We start from the raw sequence: 7,387 nt of genomic DNA on the forward strand, positions 1-7,387 counted from the left end.
TATTGTTTAACCAAAGACTAACCGGAGGTGACGAAATTCTAAATTCATCATCCAATATTAAGATGGAGGTGTTTTTGGTGACGAAATAAGTGTGTGTCACCTATTGTTTACAAATAATTAAGGATGATCATGGGCAGGGTATACCCATATATACCTGACCTAATTAATTTACCCATGGATATCCGATTACCTTACTCAATTAGCATCCATACCCAATTGTTACCCGATCTGTTTATCCATAGATATCCATACCTTACCCAAAGCTGAATTTTATAAAATCACCAAATATGCTCAAACCCCACTAAAATGACCAATATATCCTCAAAATCTCTAAAATAAGCAAAATACCCATGAACCCTTTAAAATGACCAAAATACTCCTACAATCTCTAAAATCACCAATTATGCTAAAAATCCACTAAAATGACCAAAATATCCCAAAATCTCTAAAATGAGCAAAATACCCATGAAATAACCTAAAAAATGACCAAAAAACCCTCGAAATCACCAAATATGCTCAAAAACCACTAAAAATTACCAAAATATCCCCTAAAAGATGAGTTTAAAGACCAAATGGTAAATTACATTCAATTGGCATAAAAATTGGCATATATATATATGTGTGTGTGTGTGTGTGTGTGTGTGTATTAATGAATTAATGTTAGAGAAAAATTGAGTACTTTTTAAATTTATTCACTTAATTAATTAAAACTACTATTTTTTTTTTCTAATCATAACTATCATAAGAAGAAGAAAAAAACTAAATTCCGTGAATATCAAAGTAAATCATAATTAATTATCAAGTAGTAGTGGTAATATATATATATATATATATATATATTATAATGTTTATGAGAAGTAATACGTATTAGAATGTACACTTAACCCAAAAAAAGAAAAAAAAAAGTATAATGTACCAAGTTGCAAGTAAAACAAAAATGAAAGGCTTAAAAGAATATTAAAATTATGTGGCTCTCATTCATTCTATATTAAAAACTAAAAAACAAAGGTGTGGCTTTCATTGATTTGTTGTGTATACAAATAGCACTAGTAGACTAGCAAAGCAGTGAAGCACACTGCACACAGTTTGTAAACTAAAAGTTGAGGCTCAGTTGTGTCTTTTGAGAAGTGAACAACATGTAGTGAATTTTTTTTTTATTTCTCTTTGCGTGGTGACCAAGTTTTAGGCGGGTTCTAAATTTTTTAGGTTTTATTTTTTATTTTTTATTATTTTGTATTGGGTAAAATTCATACATAATATTTTAGGTGTTATTGCTTAAGCTCCTCTCTTAAGATTCTTCTATGTGGCTACTTAATTTTAAAAATACACTTCTATAATGAAAAAAAAAATCACATTATAAAATCTTAAGAAAGGGACCTAAGGAACATTATCAAAGTATTGTAGTTAAGTTTTACTCTTTTTTATTTGTGTATATAAAACATTGTTATTCTCTCTTTCTCCTCCCATAGACAGACCCACGCCTGTCAACCTCTCCCAAAAAGACTGGTAAGCTCTCTCTCTCTCTCTCATCACTCTTCTCTTTATCTCTCTCTCATGTTACTTGGTGACTTTATGGATTATTTTTTCTTCTTTCAGGATTAGCAGGATATTGATTTTGGGATTAGAGAAGGTGTTGATTTTAGGACATAGCTTTTGGGATTGGAGAAGGTAATCCAGTCTTTCCCTATTGATTTTTTGAGACATGGAACAACAATCACTATTGATTTTATAATATTTAAACTCAACAGCAATTCTATGTATATCATTATAGATTTTGGACGTTGCTTTTATAATTTTTTTTCCCTTCATGCGTGTGCATAAATGTGTCTATTAAATAAATGCAATTTTGTGACTTGATATGTTAGATTTTTAAGTTTAATTTTTGTGGGTTTTGTTAGTTTTTGTTTGGTGCTAAATCTGAGTTTTTTTTGGGACCTTAAAAGTTATCTATTGTTTTGAGGCTGATTTCTGTGTATTCGAAATGCTTGTTTTCTGGGTTTCTATGTTTTTGTGTGCTTACTTTACTTGTCAGTAACGCTGGTTTTAGAGATTAACATGTCCTAATTTTTCCGGATGTGATATAGCACCAACTGGTGTAGATTGAAAAGTTTATGTTGAAAGTTTTTTTTTTGGTTGAATGACCTCTCAAAACACATTAAAGGGTCCAATATTCTTTATTGATCTGATTATAGATTCCTCTAGTACACTCTGACATCACCCTGAGAAGTTGGAACACCAATCTTGCCCAATCATCTTAATCTCCCTATAACTTTATTTAGGCCTTTAAATTGGGGAAGAAAAGAAAAAAAGAAATTGGTGTCTGTAATTCTTTCATCATGTACAGTGCATGTTTCTCTCTTGGTTGATGTTGCAAACATAATTTAATCTGTTTTCAATGTCTCTTTATCATAATGTGTGTAATTACAAAAAATATTTTTGTTCCTATGAATCATGCTTTCGTTAATTTTTCACTGTAAAAGCAATATATTGGAAGAATAAATGAAGCTAACTTGTCAAATAACTTTTACAGGAACAAATGGTGAAATTTGTGGTCTTTATTGTTTTGATAGATATTTTGGAGACGAGTAAAATGGCCACCACATGTTCGTCTTTTGATATTGTCACCATCCTTAAGAAAATGCCTTTTAAGTTCAACCCAAATAGATTTCTAAACTTGATGTCAAAGATGTGTTAAAACCAATGTTATTATGTAGAAATACTGAAATGTGAATATAATGGAATGCCATAAATACAAAAGGTAAGCAAGGGAAGACAGATGGCTGACCATATGGCTATCAAAGGTGGCTTTGTTGGCATTAGAGCATGGGAATCAAAATCCATCTCACCAGATGAGACCTGAAACTGAAATACTTTGGTGTTCGATTTTAGGAGGAATACGCTTAGTTTGCATCTATCCTATATCTTGAAGTCGTGGTTTTTAGGTTTTGGCAGAGCCACATGTGTAGTCCTATAATGTTGAGAGATTTCCTAAAGTGACTGATGCATGCAAGGTTGTTGGAGATGCAACTAAAACTAGATCCTCCTACATTGGTCTGTTTCGTATAGACTCCTTACATCGGCCTATCTCATACAGTCATACTCTCTCATATGGGATTTATTTATAAATCCAACAAGACATTGAATAAATTTGATTTGCTTTTTTTATAAACAATATGACAATTTATGTGAGCTATGTGCCCTCCATGTTAACATAAAGTAATTTGGGTAGGGTACGAAATGTAGAGCTGCTGGACCAACAAAATTTTTTGAAAGGGTTAATTATCTATTTAGATAACAAATAATATGCATGCTCAGCTTTGTTGAATTACTTTATGGAGAAATTGTTCAGTACTTGTGGAGGATCACATTAGCAATACTAGTGGTCTTCCACTACAATAATAAAGTGGAGAACCACTGGATATTGCTGATGTGGTCCTCTATAAGGACTGAATAATTTCTCCACTTTATGAGCCAAGAGTTTTCTAACTCAATTAATTGACACCTATAAGTGTTTCTAACGTAGGCATCTAAAATTTAAATTCTCCTTCCCATAATTATCAATTTATTAAAATAATAAATAAATAAAACTACAACAGTGCATTTCTGACTTCTTCTCTCTCTATTCCTTTAGTTTCATTTGCTTTCCTTTCTTTGGGTTGCTTTTTAGGTTTGTGATCGACAGCTAGGCATGTGTGCCTTGCGAATATAAGTCTGAGAATTTCTTACAAAAGTCTTAAGCCCCACCTTCTAATCTAGCTAGTCTTTAGAGTTTGTGAGCTAGCTAAGCACGTGAACCTAGTACAATTTTATTGTTTTTCTTAATTTGTATCATCATACTATTTTTTTTTTTTTCATTTATGCATATTGATGCTTTTCATATATATTTTTAAAATGGTTATTATTATTATTATTATTATTATTATTATTATTATTATATGGGCTTGACATTGATAAATTATTAGATATTAACTAAAATATAAATTTATAGTTTAATGACTATTGTAGTTTCTTTTTTTTTTCTTTCATTTGTGCAGGGTTAAGTTTGCTTGGCTTTCTGCGAGGTAAGGATTTTGGGCCTTTTAAGACTAGTATTAAGTTTTTTTGTTGCTCTAGGGTTTTGTATTCTAAAACTTAAATTGAAGTGTACATGTTTATCTGGATTGGAAATCTTATTTAATCTTGTTTAATGAAATTGGTGATACTTGATATATCTGTGGGTTGTTTATTTGGAGCAAGCGAATGGCTTGCATGTTGTTATATGGTGATTAAGTTGATATTGGGAGTGTTGATTTCTTTGTGTATATCTTTTAAGTTTTGAAGTATATCTAGAATTGAATACATAAAGTATTTATCAATTTTTAAACTTTTGATTCTTTCTGGACTAAAAGTAAAGGAGTGTAAGAATGAAATTGTGACTCCTGATATGATGTGTCACTCCAAAGTATATTGGAGGTTTAGATGCTAGCTTAATCATGTAGGTGAGGAATATAAACTCCAAAAAATATATATATTGAATGACGTACCCCAAAAAAGGTGTTCCCATGATTTTAGACTAAAACCTGTATAGTTTTATTATTAGCTCAGCTTACAATAGGAAAAAGGAGAAACAAAATAAATATATGAAAAGGGCTAGGCTTATTGGCTTAGTCTTGTAGTTGTGGGGTACCCTAATGCAAAACCAAGGTGCACCGAATAGTTTAAACTGGGCCACTAATTTTTCACGTGTTTAACATATATATATATATAGAAATGAATGCGCCCACAAATAAAAAAGAAAAGCAGAGGTTTTATATAGTGAGTGTTTGGATCCACGACACGTTTTCACGTTTGCCTTTTTTTTTTTTTTTTTTTTTTTTTTTTTCAGTGCGTGAATAGTAACATCACATGGATTCATTGTACAAGAGACAAAGTGCACTGTTTATGGGTCCCATAATACTATTCACACATTTATAAATTATTTTGCTACAGTGTTTTCAGTTTTCAGTAAAAATAAGTTGTATCCAAACGGACCCATAAACCCACCTAATTGCAACCACATTACCTATGGTTTTCCCACTGATCAATGTGCACTTCTCCCATTTTTAGGTGAAACTTCACATTGTAGCCAGTTATTGATTGCTGGCTAGCTGTGTTTTTTGTTTATTGTAATGTCTAGGTTTTTTGTTTATGGTAGTGGCTGAGTTTTTGTGTTAATGGTGGTGGTTGTGTTTTTTGTTTAATAGTGGTGGTGGGTTTTTTGTTTATGGTGGTGGCTGTGATTTTTGTTTAATGGTGGTGGCTAGTTTTTTATTTTATTTTATTTTATTTTATTATTATTTTTTTTAATAGTGTTGTTTAGATTTTTTATTCGTTGTGGTGGTTGGGTTTGTGTTTATGATGGTGGCTGGGTTCTTGTTTTGGATTTCACTTTATTTGTTTTGTTTTAAATTGGGATTTTTCTGCATTCTTTATGATTTCTCCATGGTTTGTAGTGTGGGTTTGGTTTTTATTTGATGAGAATGTTGTGGGTCTTCTTTCTTTGATAGTTTGGCTTCATATGATGTTGCATTATGATTATTTTGTCTAGTTTGTTATTGGGTATTCTGTGGACATTTTTTGCATTGTCTTACTAATAATAATCTTCTTCTTTTTTTTTGGTTGTAGTACATTTTATTAGGGATATAGGTTTGCAATACAGTTTGTTATTGATGTATTTTCCTTTATACTTGTGTAGATATGAGATTGGTGGCAAAAAAATAGCTTTTGTGGGACTACTTGAAGTCAAATAATTTTCTGTAAAGTTTGGAAGCTAAGAAATCATTTTTATATAAATGGTTGTAATTACTTTATGAACATCTTTATTGCGTTTTTAGATTGTATGGATGTTTTTTTTATTTTATTTTTTTTATGGATTTGGTAAGAAATGAATGGATGTTTTATTTTTATTTCATATTTTTTTAATGGATTTGGTTAGAAATGAATAGTTTAATGTAATGGCAAGTAAATGTAAAGAATATTAATAAAAAAATAAAATTGGTGACGATAATTTTCGTCGCCATATCTGACTATAAGCAGAAATTGGTGATGAAATAATTTGTCACTTGATCTATTGAAATAAAAAATATAAAAAAAATTCAGTGACACAAAACTTCGTCACCTAATCTATTGAAATTGGAAAAAAAAAAATACATTTGGTGACGAAATATTCCATCACTGAAAATAAGGTTTAGTGACTAAAATATTAGGTAATGAAAAACTTTCGTCACCTATCATTTTTTTTATTGGTGGCGAAACATTTTCGTCACCAATACATTCTATGACAGAGCTTAGGTGACGAATGCTGTTTCATCACCATATGTATTTGGTGATGAAATAAGTACATATTGTGACGAAAGGTTTCGTCACCATAGTCCACTTTTGTTGTAGTCTCAAAGTTAACCAATAGCAATGTCATCATTCTAACATAAATCTCAATATTAATAAAAAATAATTTTTTTTCTAAACTATTTTTTTTCAATCTTTATAAAGGTCAAAATTAACAAAATGCAATGACTCAATCTTTTTCTCTTTCTCATCAAGGTTGAATTCAAGTTCTTCAAAACTGTATTGAAATACAACTTAATAAAATAGTACAAAAGGAGAACTTGTAGCTTTCATTACAGTCTCTTTATCATATTTGAGAATTAATAATAATTGGGGGGGGGGGGGGGGGGGGGGGGGGGACAAAGCTGGAAACAATGTATTTTTTTAGTAAGCAATTTATTCAAAGAAAAAAAACACACAAAATATATATATAGCTAAGAGAAAGGGTATTACTAGATGGATATTTTGGCTGAGAGCCTGAGACTGAAATTGATAAAGATTGTACTAACAGTGGAGAAAAACGTACCACATCCATAATCCATTAGCACAAAAATTGTAACATAACAATAAAATCCATTATCACAAAAACGTACCACATCTAGGATTTAATCTCCGCCTACACCAAAAACCCATTAATGTTTTGGTTTGATGATAAATAGTACAATCATTAGAAATAGACTCAACAGGTTAAAACTCTATCAAAAAAATACCAAAAATAAAAAATTAATTCTAGAAAATTCTAAGGAAAGATCACACATTGATATGGGAGTTGGAGTCTTGAATAAAAATTTCCCAAGGATAAACGGTGCTATCTTGATTACACGACTTTTTGATCAGTTGGTATGATATCATTCCACTACCACAAGCATAAACTTAATACAAAAATCCTCTTAGACCTTGTTTTTTAAGTGTAACATAATAGAATTAATTTAATTAAATAAATACCATATTTCTATCATTTTTACCTCTTCTTCTATATTGGATAGTTGTGTAGCAAGCACCTTTCTTTTTCTCTCTCTATCTCCCTCCGTTTTAATGTCTTACA

The 7,387-nt window shown here is 30.5% G+C and overlaps 1 long non-coding RNA gene across 3 annotated transcripts; it reads left to right on the forward strand.

The window, feature by feature from the left end:
• Positions 1–957: 957 nt before the first annotated feature.
• Positions 958–5,907, forward strand: LOC115959517. 3 transcript variants are annotated; one of them, XR_004084899.1, is made up of 5 exons: positions 958–1,506; positions 1,597–1,668; positions 2,531–2,603; positions 4,035–4,061; positions 5,714–5,907. It is a non-coding gene; the product is annotated as an uncharacterized LOC115959517 (long non-coding RNA). The 3 variants fall into 3 exon arrangements; XR_004084898.1 differs by lacking the exon at positions 2,531–2,603; XR_004084897.1 differs by lacking the exons at positions 2,531–2,603; positions 5,714–5,907 and having other exon boundaries at positions 4,035–4,848.
• The last annotated feature ends 1,480 nt before the right edge of the window (positions 5,908–7,387 follow it).

This window comes from Quercus lobata, chromosome 9 (assembly GCF_001633185.2).
Source record: "Quercus lobata isolate SW786 chromosome 9, ValleyOak3.0 Primary Assembly, whole genome shotgun sequence".
In the NCBI taxonomy this organism is placed as follows: Eukaryota; Viridiplantae; Streptophyta; class Magnoliopsida; order Fagales; family Fagaceae; genus Quercus; species Quercus lobata.